General features: G+C 41.3%; 1 protein-coding gene across 2 annotated transcripts in view; it reads left to right on the plus strand.

Moving 5' to 3' along the window:
• RASSF8 (Ras association domain family member 8) overlaps positions 1-22,219 on the plus strand; it is a 69,583-nt gene that overhangs the window by 24,320 nt on the left and 23,044 nt on the right. For both annotated transcript variants that reach the window (XM_066550041.1, XM_066550042.1), the window contains exon 2: positions 12,152-12,234. The gene's annotated coding sequence lies outside the window, so the exon portion shown is untranslated. The remainder of the gene's footprint in view (positions 1-12,151; positions 12,235-22,219) is intronic.

Consider the following 22,219-nt stretch of genomic DNA (forward strand, 5'->3'; position numbering starts at 1 on the left):
TTTGGGAGCAAAAGAGATCTTTCTGGTGAGAAGTTAAAAGTGCTTCTGCCTGGGACTGTCACCCCATTGGTCTGTGTTTTCTTTAGCACAGAGCATCCACCTGGCAAGTCAAGGTTAGGCCCTCATAACCAATTTGTAGAATGTTGTTTTGTTTATACAACTCCAGAAGTTACCTAAGCAGCAGTTTAGTTGGAAACTCTGATATTAGAAATATGTAAGAGAAAGAAGTCTCAACACAGGGAGTTGGTGCTGTGGCAGAGAACCAGTCTACAGTATAGAGTGATTTATCTGTAATCCATCAGGTGAAAAATGAATTATTTTTTGAGCTTCTGTCAGCAAACAGGATTCTCAATCACTGCAGCTGAATTTAATATTGTGTGCAACTGGTGTATTATGTTATAAAGGATGCTGTAGGTTGATGCTTTTTTATGAAGCTGAATAAAATTTTCATTGCAATAGATGTGTCTCTTCCAGCTGAAGAGATTGCCTGAAGTCAGATGTTGTCCAGTGATTATAAACAGCAGTGTCTAGTAAAAATGCCTGAATGTGCCTTTTAACTCAAAAAATTAAGACGTTGCTAATGTACTGAGAAGTTGCCCATATTCTCACCATGAAGTGGGATTTGCACTTAGTGTTTGGCTAATCTTAGAAACTATGTAAACGTCCTTTAAAGCTTTTGATCGTTTTAATGCATAACTATGCTAAGTCAACTGAGTTGGTGTGTTCTTAACATAATACTTAAGGATTATTATTAATAACTGAGTGTTCTTTGTGTTTTGTTCCACAAAGCATTAACTTCAAGAGTAAGCTGTGCAGATTGCACTTCATGGTGGAACAATAAAGCACACATCAGAAGGAATACAAATGCAGACCTTCTGGTGATATTTGTTTCTGCCCAGTGGAATTTTAGAAGCCTGTATTGCATTTCCCTGAGGAAATATTTGCCTGCTTAAGGGCATCTTTGAGGCACGTTGAGGTAATTGCTGTTTTGTGCTGGTTTCTTTGGAGGTGGAATTGTCTTGTGTCCTTGTATGAATTAGCAAAGGGATGAATGAGCCAAGCAAATTCCTGGTCTGTATGTGTCTTGAGTAAATACAGAAAACTTAGTGAGGATTTTCTTATTCAGCTCCCAGCTATCCTGTCATGGGATAAGTACTCCCAAAATCTGAGCTTTTTGTTCTGGCGGTTTCATCACTTGGTATCTTCTGAGCCTTTCACTAAGTGGTATGAAACATAAAGGAGAAAACCAGATGTTTTCCTGAAATAATTTTGAGAGGTAGTGCTGTCCTGTGGGTTTGTGATGGAGTTTGGCTGCTATGCAAGCCTTGTGCTCTCAGTTTGGTTGTTTCTGTGTCTCAGCTCTCTGTTGTTGTTGTGTACCCACCTGCTGTTTGGATGTAGTAGCAAGAGAGTATTCTTAAATGAGTCAGCATTAGACGTTTTATAGAAAAAAGCTGTGCATCTCTTAGCCTCCAAAAACCTTTTAACATTGTTAGTCTTTGTCTTTTTCAAAGAAGGTTAAAACATTCTGTTTCAGCCTCTTTGTTACATTTGCAGTTTCAAAAGCTGTTTCATTGATTGTGTTAGTTTCAGGCAATATTTACACTTTGGTATTGACTGTTTTCTAAGTTTTGTGTGTCGGTGGATTCCATTTGCCCCCAGGGAAGGAGATATCCTAACTAAGGCTTTATTTAGCTGTTTCTTGGTTTTCATTGAAATTCTGGAAACTGAAAGTGTGAGAGCTCATCAGAATTGGTGTAATTTGGATGGGATCTGAGTCAGTGTTAACTAAAATCATCTCCAAATCCCAGCACAGGAAGAACAGGGAGCTGCTGGAGAGAGTGCAGAGGAGAGGCACCAAGGGGATCAGAGGGATGGAGCAGCTCTGCTGGGAGGAAAGGCTGAGGGAATTGGGATTGTTCAGCCTGGAGAAGAGAAGGCTTTGGGGTGACCTCACTGTGGCCTTGCAGTGCCTGAAGGGAGCCCACAGGAAAGATGGAGAGAGACTCTTGGCAAGGGCCTGGAGTGACAGGACAAGGGGCAATGGCTTCACACTGATAGAGAGGAGGCTTAGATTGGATATGAGGACAAAATTGTTCCCTGTGAGGGTGGTGAGGCCCTGGCACAGGGTGCCCAGAGCAGCTGTGGCTTCCCCTGTATCCCTGGCAGTGTCCAAGGCCAGGCTGGATGGAGCTCTGAGCACCCTCGGATAGTGGAAGGTGTTCCTGCCCATGGCAGGGGCCTGGGACAGGATGATCTTTAGGCTTCTTCCCATTCCAGGGCATTCTGTGATTCTGTGAATTAGATTTGTAATGCCTTGAAACAAAATATTTGCAGTTTTGCAAACAATTGTGTTTGGGGAGGAGGAGAACTTACCAAACTGTGTTTAGATGTGATTGAAAGAAGAGCTTTGCTAAAACACATAGAAAAAAATGGCAAAGTCATCAAAAGAACCAGATTTAGTGTTGTGTATCAGCAGATCAGGACAGCCGGTTTTTTGGCCACTTGGTTTCAGGTCTGCCTTGACTGGGCAGGACTCTGAAAGGTATCAGTAGATCTTTACAACATGTTGGTCTCGTGTGCTTGCAGCTCTCTGGCTTTGAACTGCATTTGGACCTCCCACATGTCAGAGTGCATGGGACCTTTTCAAAGGGAATTTGGGGGTTTGCTGGCCACTGCTCTAAATCAGGAGAGAGATAATTCCACAGAAGTCTGAAAACAGGACCAGCACAATAGGCTTTATTGCTGCTTTTCTCTATCTTGATTATTTTCCTGTTTATTTCTGCTAATGGCAGCAGGATCTCAGTCCTGCTTTTGAACTCTGAAGAAATCTTTCCATTTTGTCTGGCTTATGCTGAACACTCAGTTTTAGGTAATGAGTCTGACAGTCCCCTACCAAAACCAAGCAAACAAAAAAGTAAATAAGTAACTGGTTATTAAACTGTAAGGAAGGGTCTTTGAATAAAAGTGTTGACTTCTGCCTTGGTCTGACTCTGGGCTTAATGTGAGGACTTTATTAGTCAGGAAAATTTAAAAAAGAAAGGATTCCCTGCTTTGAAGATCTTGTGAAGAGAAAGCTTTATGTATATGAAGATTTTTCTCTCATTTCACTGTTCCAGTGCTTGGAGAGTCTGGTTATCTAGAATCATAGACTGGTTTAAGTTGGAAGAGAGTTTAAAGTTCATGTTGGTCTAAACCCCCTGCCACAGGTAGGGATGCCACTAAGCTTTATACATTTATTTTCACTTTGCTATACAAGGTATTTTTTAACCAGACTATTATCTTCTTTGTTGTTAAAAACCTTTTTTGTGGTTGCTTTCCTTTTTTTATTTGAGCTAGTAGATTTGAGCAGTCATCTATTACAGTAGCTTTTCCTTGTCTCCCATTCCATGCCTTGCATGTCATCCCCAAAAATGCACCTTTTTCAGAGAATTCAAGTACTGACTGTTAGGGGTCGTATATTCAAGTACTGACTGTTAGGGTGTTTGTATAAGAAAAATTGGTTTAAATGTTTACATTAAAATTAATTCTTTACATTTCCATTGGTCTGAGATGTGAGAAGGTGGATTTAACAGTGACAGCACCAGTCTTTGCCGTAAGCTGAATGGTAGAACTGGACAGTAAAGTGTTGCTTTCTTCTTGATTATTAGTGACCTTGGAAGTGTTGAGTTGTGTTGCCAATGACAAAGATTAAGTTTAGTAGGAGATGAAGGAAGAACTTGTGTACCTTTATACTATCAAATAAATAAATAAATTTCAAAGACTTTAATGGCATCAATGGCATTTCCTGGTAGCTGATGAGTTGGCCCTTGTCTCTCCCAGGTGCTAATTAACAACCAGTAAGTGTCCAACTAGAGATTGTAATTAGTTCTGAAACTGCTGTGCCTTGATCACTTTCTGCAGGGTTTCTCCTAAGTCTCAAGAGAGACAAATGCTGTGGCTTTACTTCCTGCTGTTTGGAAAGGAGGCAGTGGGTTGCAATAGAGAAATTAACTTTTCTCTCTCACGCATTTGCCTTGCACTTGCACCTGTGCAAGGTCCAAGTGTACCTGGAATTTGTTGCACAGAGGGTTGATTAAATTTCATTGGACAGAATGTGGTAAATCCAGCAAAAATCAACTCCATGTTTGTCTTCCATTGACTCATGGGTAATTGCAAGGAAAGAAAAAGGAAGTTTGGCATCTCTTGACTATATAATGAAGTGAGAGATTAAAGCTCCACATGAAAAGAAATCTGTGGTTATATAATAGCAGTAGCTGCTGTAAGATGTGTATTTCTTTGGTTAGTAACTAAGAAATGGGGTATTAGAATCCTGATAATATTTCCTCACACACTCAAGGAGGGGAACATGATGGCACAGGACAGAGACATTGGATGAAGGACTGATGGAGGGTACTCATCTTCCCCAAGGACAAATGCTTGTGGAACAAGCTGGAAATCTGCAAGCTTTCAGGCCTGGCTTTGCTCTCTGCCATCTGAGCCATGAAACATGTAACAGCTGCACACTTCAGTATTTTACCTCTTATTAGCCACTGTGTGTTTTCACTTAAAGACATTTGAAGTTCATTAGAGGGAAGCTATTTGCAGACACAATTTACCTGAAAGAAATTATTGCTTAACAAACTTACTGCATTATTCTTAAACTGAAATTGAGTCACTTTGAGGGTGCTTCAACATAAACAAGAAAACTACATGTTGTTGTCCATTTTTCCATATTTCACATACATTAATGAAGTTGCTTTCAAAACATCATCTCAAATAAAGATCTCTTAATGTATTGATGATAATATATCTCTTTGGCCCTTGAGCACTTTGCCTTGTGTCCAAAAGCAGAACCAAGAGGTGGGCTTTTTTTTGGCTCTCATGAGTGAAAATTGTTTGTCTTGATGATGTCCTTTCCTTGTGGATGAGCACTGGCATGGCCAGGGAGGAATTCACATGCTCTTTTTATCCTCTCAGCAGTGTAGTTTCATTGGCTCATGCATACTGCTGGACTCTTTGTGAGCTTCTGGCTCTTACAAATATGGATTTGATTGCTGACCCAGTTCACTCGGAACTGAGGGGTGCCACATGGGCCAGACAGAAATGGAGCAGGCAGAGAGAATGGTACAGTTCAGAATTCTGCTTTCAAGTGTCAGTGGAGCTGTGTGCTTTGGAAACAGGGAAAAGATGAGTTTGTGGAATCAGATGGAAGGCTGCAGCAGTGCACTGCCTGCAAGGTGGCAGTCACAAAAGACAGCACTGCAGGCCTCTGGAACAGGGACTGGATTTCTCTGTCACCTGCCAGGTTTTGCTGCTGCTGAGAGCACTGTCTTGAATGCTTTGCTTTGTCCTGTGCAATTCTAAGAAGTCTGGAACCGGGGTTATTAGCAGTGGCTTGTGACTCCTTGCCAAGAAAAGGGTAATTGAAGTTAACCTTTAGACCTTCTGTAAAATCACTGGTTTGGGTGGGAGCTGTCTTGTATTGAAAGGGTTATTTGGAAATGCAGAGTGATGTTGAATGTTCTGCTGATGTTACAGATGAAACTGACTTAACACTGGATATTTTTGCTGGCTTGGGTTAATCCTAAATGGAACGAATTTGAATTTACAAACAGTGACTGTTTAATCCTGATATCTTAATTATTTTATGCTCCTGATGTGGGGTCTGCAAACTAACCTACCTTGGTGCTCATACAAAACCAGGCTAAATCATCACAGAAAGGGATGCTGTGTAAACAACCCAGAGAAGCAGAACAGGGCTTGTACTTGCAAAGATAACAGCAGTCTTTCATTATTTTCAAAAATAGAGCAGGCCCTCAAGAATTGCCTATAAATTGGTATGATGTGGAAATGGAAACTGTCTGGCAGTGCCTAGAAAGCAGAGCATTGTTTACTCAAGAACGGTGGTGTTGACTGTGAGCGAACTGGAGGGGCTGTTGGGTTCTGGCTGTACTGCAGATACAGGCTGCATGGTGAGCCACTGCTTTGCCACCAGTGCAGCCATTCTGCTGGCAGGGACACCTGCTCAGCGGTCAAGGAATCGTAAACTCTTTCAATAGCTTGGGCTGGAAGGGACTTTAAAGCCCATCCTGTTATAATCCCCCTGCCATGGGCAGGGGCACCTTCCACTATCCGAGGTTTCTGAGCGCCATCCAGCCTGGCCTTGGATATTTCCAGGGATGGGGCAGCCACAGTTTCTCTGGGAAGGGAGATTTGGGTTTGTCTTTCATTAGTTTTACATTTCTACACAAATGGAAATAAACCAGAATCTTATTCCATTATTTTTTTCAGTTGCTGTCAAATATCCTCAAGGAAAGAAATGAAAACAAATGACCTATCATTATACTTCTATTTTTGTGTGCTACTCCTTCTATGTTGCCTAAATACCTGGATGACTTGCCCAACTGTACTTTTTCAGAGATGTGCATGATAATGAAATACATGTTTGAACTTGAATCATTCCTTTCAAATGCCTTCCTGTAGTTCTAACCACTAGGATTAATAACAAGAGCTAACCTCCAACCCAAACAGGTCAGTGGGTATGCGAATACCCAGGCCTAGTCCTGATTTCTGCTTAATGCTGCTTGACTGAATTACTCAGTCTCTTGCTGTTTTTCTTTAAATATGCTTTCTCATACATGCTTTTCTGAGAACCAGTGCAAAATGCTTAATCATAGGTAGGTATGGCAAGAGTTTGCTGTTTGAAGAATTAGTAGTCAAGTGTGAAATTGTGCAGGTAAGGCAGGAATGTAAAGTGAGGGAGCTGCTCTCTTTAAATCAAAGGGCAGACTTGGGTTTGACTGTGAGTGAAAAAGAAGTTTTCAACAACAAAGCAAATTATTGCCATGACTTTCTCTGTTGTTCTGTTGAATAATTACCTTGTGAAGTAAGCCTGACTGTGTGGAACCACAGCGGTGTGGCCAGGGCAGTGTTTTGGGAGGGAATCATCTGATCAGCAGCTTGTTGGAAGCATCCTGCTTCCAGGGCTGCTGAAGGAAGCAGAGGAAAGCATTCCTCCTGTCAGTGAGTGTGACATCTCAATGCCTCCTGTGTTGAAAAAAAACAAAGTGGTGCTGCTCACAAGAAGAGAAGCTCCTGGTTTCTGTGCATTTCCCCCGGTGTTTTCCAGGCGCAGCTTCACGAGGATGAGGGAGTGGGATGTGCAGGTGAGTCTGTGGGTGAGCTTTGACGGTTCTCTGCTGTATCAGCACCCCCTTTTCATCCTGGAGTAATGGTTCCATGGGCTTTAATCACAGGGGTTGCAAAATAAAGTGTTCATTTGGAGGAAGAGAAAGCAACGTGCTCTACCTGTGGGTATTCTGCTCTGATGTCCTCTGAGCTCATGTCCCAGGGCTCTCTTGGCTGTGTTGTTTAAACAAAAAGAAAATAAATCACTTCAAGTATTTTTCTTCTTCTCTTTTCTCAACAACTGTAACTCTAAAGGCTCAGAAATACAGTAAATGAATTCAAACCTCTTGTTGCTGGAAAGCAGATCCCCTTCACGTACTTGCAAGGAGACAAATGACAGGCAGAGCTCTGGAGATCTCAGTCAAAACTTTTCTTTTACATCAAGCTGCTTCATAATTTTAATTTCACTCTTCTTGATTTATGTGTCAACACGTTTTTTTGTAGCCCTTGCTTTTCAACACTACAGTAGAGCTTAAAGAACTAGAATGCAGTGTTGTGGGCAAATAAGGAGTAGCTCAGAGCTGAATTTGAAGATATGCGTTTTTTTTCTCTTCTTGAGAAGAGCTAAATAGCAGTAACAAAGAAGCACCTTCTTTTCTGGGATGTAAGTGGTGTTGCTCCTCCTAACCTATACAGGGTATGGGACTTAATGGTGCAGTAAAGTCTGGGCTGGACAAATCCTTTCTCAATTCTATTTGAGGTGTTAGGTTGCTCAGGGAAGAGAGGCGATAAATTTTCTGATCTTATGACTGGCCACCTTTGACAGTCAAGTGAGGACATGAACAAGTGGCTTCAGTCAGTGAAGACATGAAGAGCTTGATGCTCTTTATATTCTGCAAATCATATATCTTGCTTTCAGTTTGGACCAGTTTTGTCCCTGTAGGTAAGAGCAGTAGCCAGGGCAGGGTGCTAAGATCCTGTTAATTTGGGAGCACATGCTGTTTATCAGTAGGGTCAGAAAGGGCAGAAGAATGAACTGGCAGGAGGGAGAACTGCCTTTTCCTCCCCACTGGTGTGCCCCTGAGTTTTCTTGTCAGCATTACCTGTATTCTGTTTTCAGACCTGATGCAAAGACACAGTCTTGCACCTGCAGAGCTTCATACCCCAGGCTTGTAAATGAGATCCAAGACAGGATGCTGCCTGCACTGACTGACTTGTGACAGGCACGCTCTCCTCTTGCTAGAAGCCAAACACCAATCCCAGGTTTATTTTTACATAGGTTATTATATAGCTGCTGAAGGATGACTTCTGATTAGCAGTGATGAGAAGATAATTGGGACCATCTGCCCCAGATGTGGTAAAAGGCCTCCCTGGCTGGCAGCACCTGATCCTCCTTACCACCCTGTCCAAAACAAACACACCTTTCATCACTACCTCAAGGCATCCACAAATCCCTTTGTACTTTGGATATGATGTTGTATCTTTCTAGGCTGTGGCCTCAAGGCTAATAATTCATAGTGGTGTAGGCTCCAAGTGATATCTGCAGTCTTTCAGAGTTGTCATTGCCTGGTAGGAACAGAAGCTAACATCTTGTATCTCCTATTACCCACAAGAACTGACTGAAATGTTCTGACCTTGTTAACATTACAGATGTGTCTCCTTGGAGATAATGATTCAAACTTTCTAAGCTCTGTAATTTTTTTTTTCTTCTTTGTGGCTAATTGTTGCTTAATTCAACAAAGACAGAAAGGGATGTAATTTCAAAGATTTCCTGCTTTTAATCAAGAATACTGCTTTTCTGTATTTAAAAAAATTGCAAACACCACCCCCCCCCAAAAAAAAAAAAAATAAAAAACCAACCCCTCTCCAAGTTTTGAAAAGTGAATATCACACCTTTTTAAATGCACTTTCCCTGTAAGGTCTTTGTCAGTGTCGTAAGCTGCTTTGTGTTTCCTGAACTTCATTTAAACAGAGGGTTGTTTTTGCTCACATGAATTGTGGAACAGTTTTGGTCATCCAGTGAGCTGTAGACCAGCTGTGAAGAAAATAAAACATTATTTAAGGTAAAAAGATTTGTTACCATGCCAATCTTATTTTCCTTCCATGTGAGTGGAAGGGTCACAGTTGCTTTAGAAATGTGTGACTGCAAGAGACCACCTGAGTTGTAGAGTTATTTCTTGTTCTTCCCAATCCTCCTGCACTGAAGACTATTGACTAATGAAAGTTCAGTAAAAGAAGTTTTGGGAAAAGCCTGCATGGAACAGATCATCAAAACAGGAAGTTTGCATTTCCAGCAGTCTCTCAAGTGTATGTTTAGTTTGGTGAAAGAATGAGCCTGGTTAGGTTTGGGTTTATTGTTCTTCTCCCTTCTTTCAGAGGAGTGGGAGATCTTTCCACCTGCTGGAAGGGGAGTTTCCCACCTACAAGAAGTAGAAATCTTGTTTCTCTCTGTTTCCTCCCTCCCACGGAGTTCCCTGTGTGTGGGGAAGTCCTTTTTTTGTGGCATCTCCTAAGAGAAGCTCTTCCTTTGAGCTACTTGTGGCATTTGCATGTGTGCATCTCCTCAGAGCCTTGTGGGAGTAGATTTATAATGTCTCTCTTATTTTACCTACTTCTGTTAATTATGTTTTCTTTGTAATTTTTGGTTTTTTGAGACCATATGCCAGCAGACCTAGGTAGCAATGTATGCTGTATCCCTGCTAAGATTCAACGAGGCTGGACTCCTTTCTTGTTGGTTTGACTGACTTCTCTCTATGCCTGTATCTCTGCATTTTCTGTGAGGATCTCCTTCTACAAGTATGAACTGGAACTGGGGCTGTGGTGTGAGAACAAAGACCACTTTAGTATTTTCCTTGGGACGTTCATAAAATGAAATACATAAAACGTCTCCATGAAAATGTCTGGATTGATGAAGGGAAGAGGGGGGGAAAAAAAGACTTTTCCTCCAGCAGTGGCTTGATTAATGGATTTATTGTTTGTACAGATTTTGTCAGGAAGCCATATGGCTTGAGGAAAACAAAGAGGAAGTGGCTGATGTTGGGAATCTGATTTAATAGGGGTCCCTAAGGACAGAATGTGGCTCTTATCCTTACTCCTTCCCACTCAGTTTGCAGAGTGGTCTGAGAGGAGCTTTAGGGTTTCAGTAGAGCTGCAGATAATGTGGCTCTGTTGGAGTGGAAGTGTCCAGTCCCTGCTGCTGGATCAGCATCACAGCCACTCCACTCTCAGGTTCAGAATCCACTCTTCTTATCTGTATAGTGACCTGGGGTAATTAACAAACAGTGGTAATTGAAATCTTTACTATTTGTCTATTGGCAGTTGATGAGTTTGCAGTAGGTGAAGACAACTTTTAGCATCTCAAAGCTGAGTTTTCATAGTTTAAGGTGAGGTGATTATTTCTCTCTTCTCTATCTCTCCCTCCCTCAGCAAAATTCAAGCATCTGTCCCTCTGGATTAACTAATTCACCATCTGTATCTTAAAACCAGATTTATTTTCCTAATCTAACATGTGTAAGTGGGGGTTGGTAAGTAACTGGGGCTCAAGCACCGGTGATTTATCCTGATGTGTTGGGTTAGATGAATGTTCTGCATTTTCTATGACTGTTTGACTATGTGGTGAATAACCTGAGTAGAGAACTTAAAGGAATGTTATCTAATAGAACTGCAATCAAATGCATTAAGGAGATTTAATATGCATGTCTTCCTTCTGTTAAATTACAGCTTCTCAGCTGAGAGACATAAACTCACCAAAAATTATTCTGTTCATTTCAGAGCTAGAGTAAAAGGCTCATGTGAACTGTTAGTAAATGTTAGTGAGTCTGCAGAGTGGAAAGCACAAAACACCACAAAAACATACTGTGGCAAGCCAGAAATTTAGTTAATATCAGTTTGTGAATGAAAGCTGCATATTTAGTCAGTCATGGTGAAAATCATAATGTGCCTGAGACTTTTGGAGCTCCTGAATGTCCTGTTGTGGAGTTTGGGCAATAATGAGAGATGCAATTACTTCTATAGAGCTTTGATGCGTGGTGTGCATGGCTTAGTATTTTACAGACCTCCCTTCTTTCCAGATCTTTAAGAGGTTTTTGCTGTTTTCGGAATTCTTATGATGTTCTTATGCTGGAGCTGGTACTTATTACATCTTTCCATCAGACAGATATTAGGAGACAAACATTTTGTCTAGACAAAATTCAGTGTCTGACAAGGGTGGTAGAGGAGATGCTGAAATGCCAGTGGGAAGTTTTTCAGATTTAGAGCTGTTTTTCCATGCTGCACTCTATAAAGTTCCCATGTAGAGTTACACATAATAGATAAGTTCCTTTAAAATATAACTCAGAAAATCTTTGGTTGTGAAGGCTTAAAAATAACCACATCTCACATGTTCTCCTTGGCTGTGCCATAATATTAGGCAATGTCTGTCACAATGATGCTGTTAAACATTGTTGTAGTAAGCATCCCTTCCAAGCTGATTATTAGTCTTAATCAGCAGTTTGGGATTTGTTACCTTTTGCCCAGTTTGTTTGGCTGTTTGTGCATGCATTGCTTGTGATTCACTGCTGTAAGGGAGTCAGAGTGTGCAGCTCCAGAGCACTTGGAGGGTTATACACTGGAAGCGCTCCAGTCTGAGGATTATTTTCCTTAAAAAGAAAATTGGGAAAGAAGGTTATTTCACAATATTTACAATTTACCAGTGGTAGATGCTTGTGACTACCTAATACAGTTCTTAGGGGTTTTTTTTGGTTTTTTTTTTTTCTAATGTTCTGGAAAGCTGTTGAAATGTTGTCTGCCACACTTATTTATAGCAGGAACATGTCATACCAGGTATAAGAAGCAGCAAATAAAGAGCAGTGTTCCAAGTTTCTTTTGAACTAACTTTTCAAAAATAAAATACTGCTTGTATGTACCAGGCTGTTGTAGATCTATAGGTGCCAGGTGAACATGGCGTTTTCCCAAAACATTAAAGGAAGGAAGGGGAATAGAACTTCATCCTCAAGAAGTTTGTTTCACTAATGTATAACAATATTTCTTTTTTTCCTTCTAGGAACTACCCTCGTCAGCAGAGTGAACACTGATGCCTGGAGTAGCAGATTGTGCATAAGCAGACATCTCTGTCCTTATCTGCAGGTAAGGAGTTACACCAAAACCCTCCAAGAAAGAGTTTCCCTGTTCTCTTCTGAAAGTACTTGCACATAAAGCATTCCAAAAACTCAAACTTAGAGTCACAGAATGGCCTGGGTTGGAAGGGACCTTAAAGACCATCTCCTTCCACCTCCTTCTGTGAGCAGGGACACCTTCCACCAGACCAGGTTGCTCAGAGCCCCGTCCAACCTGTCCCTGAACACTTCCAGGGATGGGGCAGCTTCATAAGTTCATCACTCCCCCTTTTTTCCTGAGATGAGTAATCTGAGTAAGATCCCAGTTCCCCTGCTCTGTGCAATGTTTTCTCTAACCAGTTGTGTTCTGGGCAGACTTGCTGAGTTTCTCTCTCCTGTGGTGGTGTGATCTCCATGGAAATGCACCTTCCTGCTGTATAAGAGTGAGGCCCACAGCTAACCTGTCACTGGGGAGTGTGAAACAAGAGGAGGCTTTTGTCCTTGGCTCCTCTTGTCTGATGATCTGGGCAGTAGATCTTCACTTGAGAAAGAACTTCTTTACTGAAAGGCTGGTTAAGCATTGGAATGGGCTGCCCAGGGAGGAGGAGTCACCATCCTTGGGGGTGTTCAAGAAAGAACTGGTGTTTCTTCTTTGGTTTGGGTGACAAGGTGGTGTTTGGTCCCGTGATACGGGAGATCTTTTCCAACCTTAATGATTCTGTGATTCACTGTAAGGAGTTGTCCCCAGCTCGGCCGCTCAGACATTGCCAAAAATCAAAAAAAGTTGTCAGGAAAAGTAAACAGTAGTAGCAGGTGGTGTTTTTCCTGACAACATGATGAATCCTTGATTCAGGAAAAATATCAGAACTTAGACTAAAAAAACCAAAACATACTTTCAGATTATGCACTGGTTTATTTGTCATATTGGTTTGATTTTTTGAGTCCCCTGTTTTATGATGTAGATGAGGCTGATGAAGCAAGTGAGAAAAACTAAGAATGCAGCTTCTTCTCCGGCTTGTCACCATTTACAGGCCTTGTTTAAAGCTATTTTACCTTTTGTGCACACATCAGCTTCTCAGTGATAGACTTTCATAGCAGTCACACCACCTTTTTAATCTCTGTGTGTGTATGCCATTTTACCACTCCTTCTATTGCAAATGCAGTATTTATAGCAGTATTTTGTTGATAACTGAACCAGCTGAGGGACCAATAGAACAAAATAAATTAAAATGCCTTATTCATTTGCTGCAATGAAAGCTTGTCCCATGGTGTGTGTATCAGAGGTACAGATAAGGATAAAGGTACAACAGCTTTATCTTACTACAGGAAAATCTGAAGCAAAGCAGCATTGGATGGATTCTTTCATTATCCTTAATACAGGGTAGAACTAGTAGAAATATCAATGCACATATAGAAAATGCACTGTATGTAAGAAGAGGAACTTTGCTGGAGAGTGCTACAGATGTGTGGATGCATCTGTCCATATGTACAGCACCCACAATGCTGTGTTGGCTAGAGTCTGGTTTCAGACTTGTCTTAAGTTGCCTCATTTGAGAGGTGTTTTGGGTTATTCATTAAAGCACTTACAGCCCTCCATTCTAGGCACGTTATGTTCTGTGTCTCTTTAATGCACATCAGTGGATTGTTTCTAAAGCAAACATTTCAAGAGCATTAATTGCTGCCTTCAGCCAACATCTTCGTGCTAAAGGGGTGTGATGGTTTTTGTGGGGGGTGGTACCTGCTGTGGGGACAGTCCTGCTGGCTGAACCAGCACACAGGATTTGGACAGACACTGGTCTCTTGTTTTTCTCAGGTGACACTTAGCCAGAGCACATACACATATATATGTTAGCCTGGAGCTCCAGGAAGGTTGGAATGTAGTGGTGTTGAGCCAGGTTTTCTTCTGCCAAGTTGAAATATTTAAGAATTTGTTGTTGACTCTATTTTGAATAAATTCCTTTCAGTGAAGCGTGTTTGTGGCTGGCTGTCAGGTGACTGCAGTGTCACTCCTTTATTTGTCACTTTGAAACAAGTCATCTGAGTTACTGTCTCTGAATGATTTTATTGTATGAGAGCAGAAGGTATTTGCCTGCTGGAAATTTATCAGGATGGTGCCTGCCCATCCTCACATGGGGAGAGTGACTTATTTACCTTTGCTTGTTTTGAATAAACCAGTTTGGGTTTTTTGCCTTAAGCATCCCTAATGTAATTTGTTGTTGTTACATGACTTTATTTTGCTGTCTGTTTTGGGGCACAAGACAGGGTCAGCTTGTAGTATGTGTTTTATTAAAACTTTTTTTTCCCCAGCTGAAATCATGGAGTAATAATAGGTTTTTGTACTTTTAAGAAAAAAAAATCAATCCACTTTTATTCAGTTTAATCAATAAATAAAATAATGAAGAAAAGGAACAGAACTTACTCTGGCAGCACAATTGGACACCAAATCAGAGGAGTTAACTTTAGGAAATATTTTTCTTTCAATACTTAAAACCTTAAATATGAAAAGTGGACAAAAATAGATGTAACTTTTTCTTTGAAGTTCAGAGTAAGTCTAATGATGCCTTAAATTGAATTAACTCACACAAAGTCTTAAATACAGTTGACAAAAATGTTGGTTTAAGACGCACTTCAGAAGCTTTCACTCGCAGAATGCTACTTCATGTTTTTCTGCATAGTGATATTTTCTGGGATGTTTGATAAGCAACAAAACCAGCTTTGTTAGTTTTTTAGCACTGACAGTTTGTATCCTCCAGCTGTTTTGTGGCCTATGTTTGTCATGATTTAGATGTCTTTGACCTACCTGAGCTGGGCAGATACTTCTGCTGGCTGGGCTAAAACACCTCCAGTGTGCTCCCTTCCAGAACCATGGAAGCAGAGTGCAATTCCTTTTTCATCCGAGTGCCCCAGGTCATGAATCAGAAAGTGCTCTATTCGTTGAGCTCATGATTTTCTGCCCTTCGGCTCTGATTGGTATCTACTGACAGGCATTAATAGGTGGGAGAAGTTCCTGGGTGCTCTCTGAGAGAGCAATTCTCCCCCTGGCTCAGGGAGACTTTTGCTCTGACGTGCTGTTGAGTTCTGATTGAGGTGAGGAATACTCTCAAGGGAGAAGTGCTGCCTTTCAGGTTCTCATTGCTTCTCCTGCCTGTCTCAGCTTTGCTGGATGCACACCTTTCTCCTGCTGCCTGGGCACTGAGTCACTACAGGAAAGAAAGTTTCCTTTGACAGTGGCATTGCTGGGATCCTTGAGTTTTGCTGCATTCTTTGCATTACAAGAGATACTTTTCATCTCTCATCTCCCTTCCCCACTCCAGAGCCTCACACTGCACAAAGTGCCTCTTGTTTCCCTGCTGTCTGTGTTGCACTTGCTCAGACTGATGGGGTGGCAGACTTGAAATTGAAGATACCGTGGCATGTGCATCCATTTCTTTCCTCTTCCTCACTTGGTCACATTTTTATTAAGTGTGGTTTCTTGATTTCTCATTCAAGGCTACTTTTCCTTTGCTTTACAGTCCTGTGTAAATCTGTCCTTACATAAAACTTGGATCTTATATCCACATCTGAATGGTTTCTTTGCATTTGAAACAGCAGTACTTCAAGTATTTGAAATGCATTTCAAGTTGAATACTTTGAAAGTGTTTCTGAAGAAATACAGTGGTCTGATAGTTGGGAAAAAAAATTTCTTCCAGTGGTTTTTCAGAGTTGGGATTCATCTTGTGCTTGCCAGCTGAGGGCAAACTGAAAATGGAATGTAAGTGGAGACAGGATGTCTGGAAAGGACAGAAGTATTGATAATAAATGGTGGGGGGGTGGTGTGTGGAAATGCCTCTTACATGAAGAGACAGTAGTCCCTAGGTTTTCTGCTTCAAAAATATTTGCTTCTTGAGACGTGGGTTGCTGCATCCTAGCCCTGGGTGTTGCAGGCAAACCATTTCCTCCCTTTTTTAAAATAAATTTATCAAGCTTTGGCAAGGTTTGCATCCTCTCACTTGCTGTAGAACAGTGGGAAAAACAGAATTATGCAATTCCTGTGGACTCCAAAGTTAAAATAACTTTGTTTGGGTTTTATTAATTTATCAATCACTAGGGAATTCTGCAATTCTAATCTTTGTAGTAGCAAAATGGGGAAGACCTCACCTCATGGGTGTTTAATGATTCACTGTCATTAAACATTTGAAAGGAAAAATGTGCTTATTACCCAACTCAAAAGTTTTTCCACTTTATTTACTGCAGTGTAAACATCAAACTGTAGTTTTTCCCAGTCTGCAACTGCAAAGATAGTACTTTTTTTTGCACTAATTACAATGCACATTAGTCATTTCTCTTTCTGGCAGGAAAGAAACTCAGCTTTTTGAAGGCATGTCATTCTGATACAATCTCTTCTCTTTGTTCCATGTAGGTTTGGCAGTTCTGCAGACTGCTTCCTACAAAGGATAGTTGCACAATGTTTAAAAATGAGAATTTCTGGGCTTTAAAGAAATAAAGGTTTATGTTTTGAATTGTAGTTGTTAAGGAAACATGCTTTTAGTATTTGATATCTTGGAGTGAGGAAGAAAAATAGTGGCTAGATGAAGTCAAATGCATCTCATTTGTCAAATTGCAAAAATCTTATAAATACCTTCAAGTTCATATTCAGGTCATTCATAACTAAATAGGAAGGGAAATGTGAATGCCTGGCTTACCTCACTTGGTAAGCCTTACTTTGTACTTTTATAAATAAGAATTTTATAAAGAATAATATAAGATTTCTTTAATATAACCTTTCCTAGGTCTGAGGAAACTCATGTAGTTGAATTTTAATTGAAATGTTAAGTTTTGGATGTTTTTATGATTTAAAGCTTTAAATTTTGCACAGTTTTAGGTGTTTATTTGCTTACCATCTTATGATTAGCAAAACTTTCTGTGGGCACTCCCCCTTGAGTTCTTTCCAGGATTTAGATTGCTTGCTAGGTAATTTTGCTTAATAAGCCATTCTGGCCTCCTGATGTTACCTGGTATTGTACACTTCCATAGCTGCATAATCAATAAAGATTAGAAATTCCAACAGCCACGTTTTATTTAAAAGAAAATTGGCCAGGTTCTTTTTGTTGAGCTCCCTCACACAGTTCTAAATCCTTAACCCTGTCTGTTATTCAGTGCTGCCAGTGGCTCTCCAGACTGCACAGCCTCTCCTGTTTCTGTGGAGAAACAGAATCCACAGATACTGCAGTGCTTTTAAGTAAGAAAAACCAGGGGAAACTAAAAATGTCCTAATCAGATCTCTTGGTTTTTCTTTGGTTTTTCTTCTGCTTCCAAAGAGAAATGCAATCTAGGCTTTGTCCTTCACAAGCAGCATGATGATAACCCAGAGAATTCATCACTGCAGTTCATGCAGCAGTGCTGAGATGCTCTTTTGGTTAACTTGGTCTCCATGTCAGGAAGGCTTCAGGAAGAATTTCTTCATTGAAAGGGCAGTCAGGCATTGGAAGGGGCTGCCCAGGGAGGTGGTGGAGTCACCATCTCTGGAGACATTTAAGAAAGGACTGGATGTGGCACCTAATTGACAAGGTGGTGTTCGGTCAGCGGTTGGACTCAATGATCTTGGAGATCTTCTACAATTTTAATAATTCTGTGTTCTTCAGTACCAGTGTCTGGCATCTCAGGCATCTTGTAAGCTCAGGAAAAATGGTGAAGATCCCCTGTGATAGGAGGAATGATGATACAATTCCTTCTGGAGGGACGAGTGTACTTCCAGAAGGTCTTGATTACGTTGCCCTCATCTGGGTGCTTTGCAGGAACTTTTTAAAGCAGAACTGTGCTTGTCTTGGCCTCTCTGAAAGGCAGCAGAACCCCCAGAGAGAAGGTGCACCCTGCCCAGGGTGTGGAGGTGAATAGATTAAGCTCAATCAGCCCAAAAAGCAGTAGGGTCTCACCTGCTGCTCCATTGTGTTTTGGTGGGTGCTCTGCAGAAGTGGGTTAAAGGACAGCATGAAGGAGGATAAAGAGACTTACCCAGTAACTTGGTGGAGTTGCACTTCCATGTGTGCTTCTGAGATGACTCTGATGAGTGAGCCATAAAGAGTCCCTGGGTAAACTGAGCAAGAAGTGAATAAGAAGGGCAGAGATCAGTGTGGAAGGACTTCCTGAGGGAAAATAAGGTGATCAAGTGAAGAAAAGGGAGGCTGCTTTGCTCTGCCTGCATCTGGCAAGTCTGCTGACTCCAGAAATCTGTCCTGACATGCTCGTGCTGGGCAAATGGACACAATGGAGTTGCTGAGGGTGCAGGGAGGAGGAGGATGTAGCCATTAGGAGCTGACATGAAAGCCTGTGACTGCATGGACAGCAGTGAAACACTTCATCTCAGAAAGTGCAAAATGTAGATGCTGTCTCAAAATACGGAGGGAAATCAATACATAGAAAGTTGTGCTGGCTTAAAAATTGTTGCCACGGAGAAAGAAGGCAGGAGCAGGAAAAAGAACCTTTTTCCCCCTTGCCGTATTGAATTTGACCTAACTTCCATTTTCCATTGGCATTGCTGGCTGACTTCTGTTAATTGCTGTCAGTTTTTTGGCAGAGAATCATGTTTTTCCTGAAGAGCTCTTTGCTGGGTCTTTCTATGAATGTGATAAGTGATGATTATTGGACTTCCAAGGGGAAGTGTATTTATTATGATGTTCATATCTGCACTTCTTATTCCTCCCAGTGAGTTTTAGAGTTTAGGTGAGTTTCAGTAACATTTCTAGAGAATTAGTGGTTCAGAAAGTACAAACTTTGTAACAGTTTCCCTAAAATTATCAGCTGAATAGCGAACTTAAGCATCCTCATCTCCTGAAGTGGAATTTGGTTCTGTGTTCATTCTGTGCAGTGTAGCCAAAGTGGTGTAGGCTTCTCTTGGAGCTGCCTGTGGCAATGCCACAGAACTATGGGAATTCAGACTGAAAACTTGGGGATTTTAATCTAAAAGAGGGGGAAATTAGGTGAGATATAGGAGAAATTGTTCCTGGTGAGGCCCTGGCACAGCGTGCCCAGAGAAGCTGTGGCTGCCCCATCCCTGGAAGTGTCCAAGGCCAGGCTGGACAGGGCTGGGAGCAGCCTGGAATAGTGGAAGATGTCCCTACTCATGGCAGGGGGATGGAATGAGATGAACTTTTCCCACCTTAACATGTTCCATAATTCCATGAATTAAGTAATACACTTGGAGTATTTCAGCCCATAAGCTATTGCTGTGTGTTATGATTACCTCAGATTTTGCTCTAATAAAATTAGCCAAGCTCACAATTGTCAAGAGAGGGGAAATACTTAAGTGATCCAGCTGAGTCCTATAAATAGAGAATAGAAGAAGCAAAGAAGTTCTTTTGTGCCTGGGGAAATATGGAAGTAAGCACAGCCAAGTGTAAATTTTAGAAAGTGATGGGTTCCCCCCACTCATTTATCTTGCTTAACTGTTTAAAGACTCCTCATCATAATAAGTTCTGTTCTGTCTTGCAGACTTTTCTAGGTTGCCAGGAGAGCAACTTGAAATTTCTTAGGTAATGTTTAATGAATGATGTAGCTGCTCACTGAATAAAGCTTTGAGATTATAATTTCTTGGAACAGTTATGTTGCTTAAGTTGAAAGTGCCTCACCTTGTTTCTGTTTCAGAAATTGCATTTCATTACAGTGAGATTTCAGTAATCATGTCATACCATGGCTTTAAACCATGTGCTTAACTGACTTTTAAGATTTCTATTAATTCAAATTTAAGTAGATTTCAGTTGCAGGATGTATTTTATTTCCTGCATCCTTCAGTGCAAATTTGGAAGGGGAGGCATGGGCTCCTTTGTATGCAAGGTTCACCACAATATAGAGGAATAAGGTGTTGTGTTTTGTTCCATATCTGGAAATGTGGGAAGTGTAACAAGTTTCTTATATTTTTTTTTCTGGAATTTGCCCTCAGCTCACATTTGAGGTGCAGAAAACACCTCTGTGACAGCTGAGACTCACTGTGGCTGTAGTCAAATGACAAAGCAAATGCTGGGCTTGAGTGAAGTGTAAAGAACAGATTCAGCCCTACAAAACCAAGAGTTAATGCAGGCCTTGCCAAAAGGGAGCAGATGAGCTCATTGCCTCATTAGTGTAAATATTGGCAATTACACATGAATGTCTTCAGTCCCTCAGCTGGGTGTGAGTGTTTGTGGACAAGCCGTGAAGGGAGAGGGGAAAAGTTGAACGGGTGGAGCTGTGTCTTCCTTGGAACCAGTTTGGAGAATGACCTATTTTCTCTCCTTCGAAGCCAGGGCATCTTGTGGTCTAAGGCAACTTTGAAGGAAGGTGTGTGTATATTGTAGCTTTTGTATAAATATTTCCCCTGCAATGAACCAGCTTGCTTATTTCTCTGCTCTTTGTTTTCTTTCACTCCCACACGCTATTTAGACCATATTAGAGAGGTACAGATGTGATTTCCACTTAATGCTGCTGTTTATTAATAAAGTGGTGTGTAATAAAGCTGTTTTCTCAAATGCACTATATATTTGCTACTAACGAGGAACAAATACTTACACAGCCTTGGAAGACATTACAGTGCAGTAAATGTCTGCCTGTTAACTGAGATGATGAATCAGGAGATGTTTATTTAATGCACATGTCTTTTTTTGAGCTGTTTGTCACAGCATTTATATGCAGTGCAGGCTCCTTGGCTAACATATCTGGAAAAGGATATTCCTCTTCCACAGAATAAATCTGTCCCAGCTGCTGTCTGAACCTCTGCTGTGCTGCCACCAGCTATCCTGCTGGAGCCAGTCCACATGAGGGACACCAAGGGGATCAGAAGGATGGAGCAGCTCTGCTGGGAGGAAAGGCTGAAGGAATTGGAATTGTGCAGCCTGCACAAGAGAAGGCTTTGGGGGTGACCTCATTGTGCCCCTCCAGTACCCGAAGGGAGCCTACAGAAAGGTGAAGATCCTCTTTACAAGGGTCTGGAATGACAGGACAAGGGGGAATGGCTTCCCACTGACAGAGAGTGGGTGTAGATTGGATATTAGGAAGAAATTCTTCCCTGTGAGCCATCATTGACCAGAGAAGCTGTGGCTGCCCCATCCCTGGCAGTGTCCAAGGCCAGGCTGGACGGGGCTCAGAGCACCTGGGATAGTGGAAGGTGTCCCTGCCCATGGCAGAGGCTGGAACTGGATGGGTTTTAAGGTCCCTTTGAACCCTTTGGACAAGTGACCATTGTGCACTTCTATGATCCAGGCCTTCCTACAACAGTGGTTGCCAGTGAGGCTTTCTAGATTAATCCACTCAATCCTGCCTCTCTAGGATTGTGATGTTTCATACTGGCCACTTTGTTGGTTAGTAGCTAAACCAGAGAATGAGGTAAAGGAGTGCTGTCTGTAAAATGAAGGTGATATTTCAGTCCTAACCCTGAAACAGACTCAGGGTTGGGATTTAGTGAGTAAGCCTGCTTGAATTGAATTCATGCTTGTACCACAGTAAATCCTGTCTCAAGAGCTGAAAGAAGTGCTGCATCAGATATTGTTTTGATTTGCTGGTACATATCCTAAATATAGTGTTCTTAAGTTTTAAATGTTTAAATTTCTGCTTTAGAAACTCTCTGACTGGAATCTAATAGAAGCAAGGATCCTTGAAACTCTGAATTGAGTGCTGTCACCATTTCCAAAACACCCTTGGATTTTTATGCCACAGTCCATGTGGACTTCAGATGCTTTTTATATCTAATCTTAGGGAAAGGAGAGTATTAATTTCAGAGTTGTTGTTCCTGTTGATTAATTCAAGTGCAAGAGTGTGAAACTTACTGTTAAAAATGCAAGGTTATGCTCTCAGCAGTAACCAAATACAAAGGAACTTTAGTAAGCCATCTGTTTCCCTGGCTTACCTGCTGGCTTGCTTCCTTTCCAATATTTTGTAGGGATTTGAAAATATTTTGCAGCACAGTTGGCTCAAGCCTGGTAGCTCCAAAGATACAAAGTGTTATAGACTGTGATGGGAGCACTAACACTCCAGCCATCAATCAGTGTTTGTGACAGCTGGTTGGAACTCAC

The sequence above is a fragment of the Molothrus aeneus genome, chromosome 5 (assembly GCF_037042795.1).
Source record: "Molothrus aeneus isolate 106 chromosome 5, BPBGC_Maene_1.0, whole genome shotgun sequence".
Classification (NCBI taxonomy): domain Eukaryota; kingdom Metazoa; phylum Chordata; class Aves; order Passeriformes; family Icteridae; genus Molothrus; species Molothrus aeneus.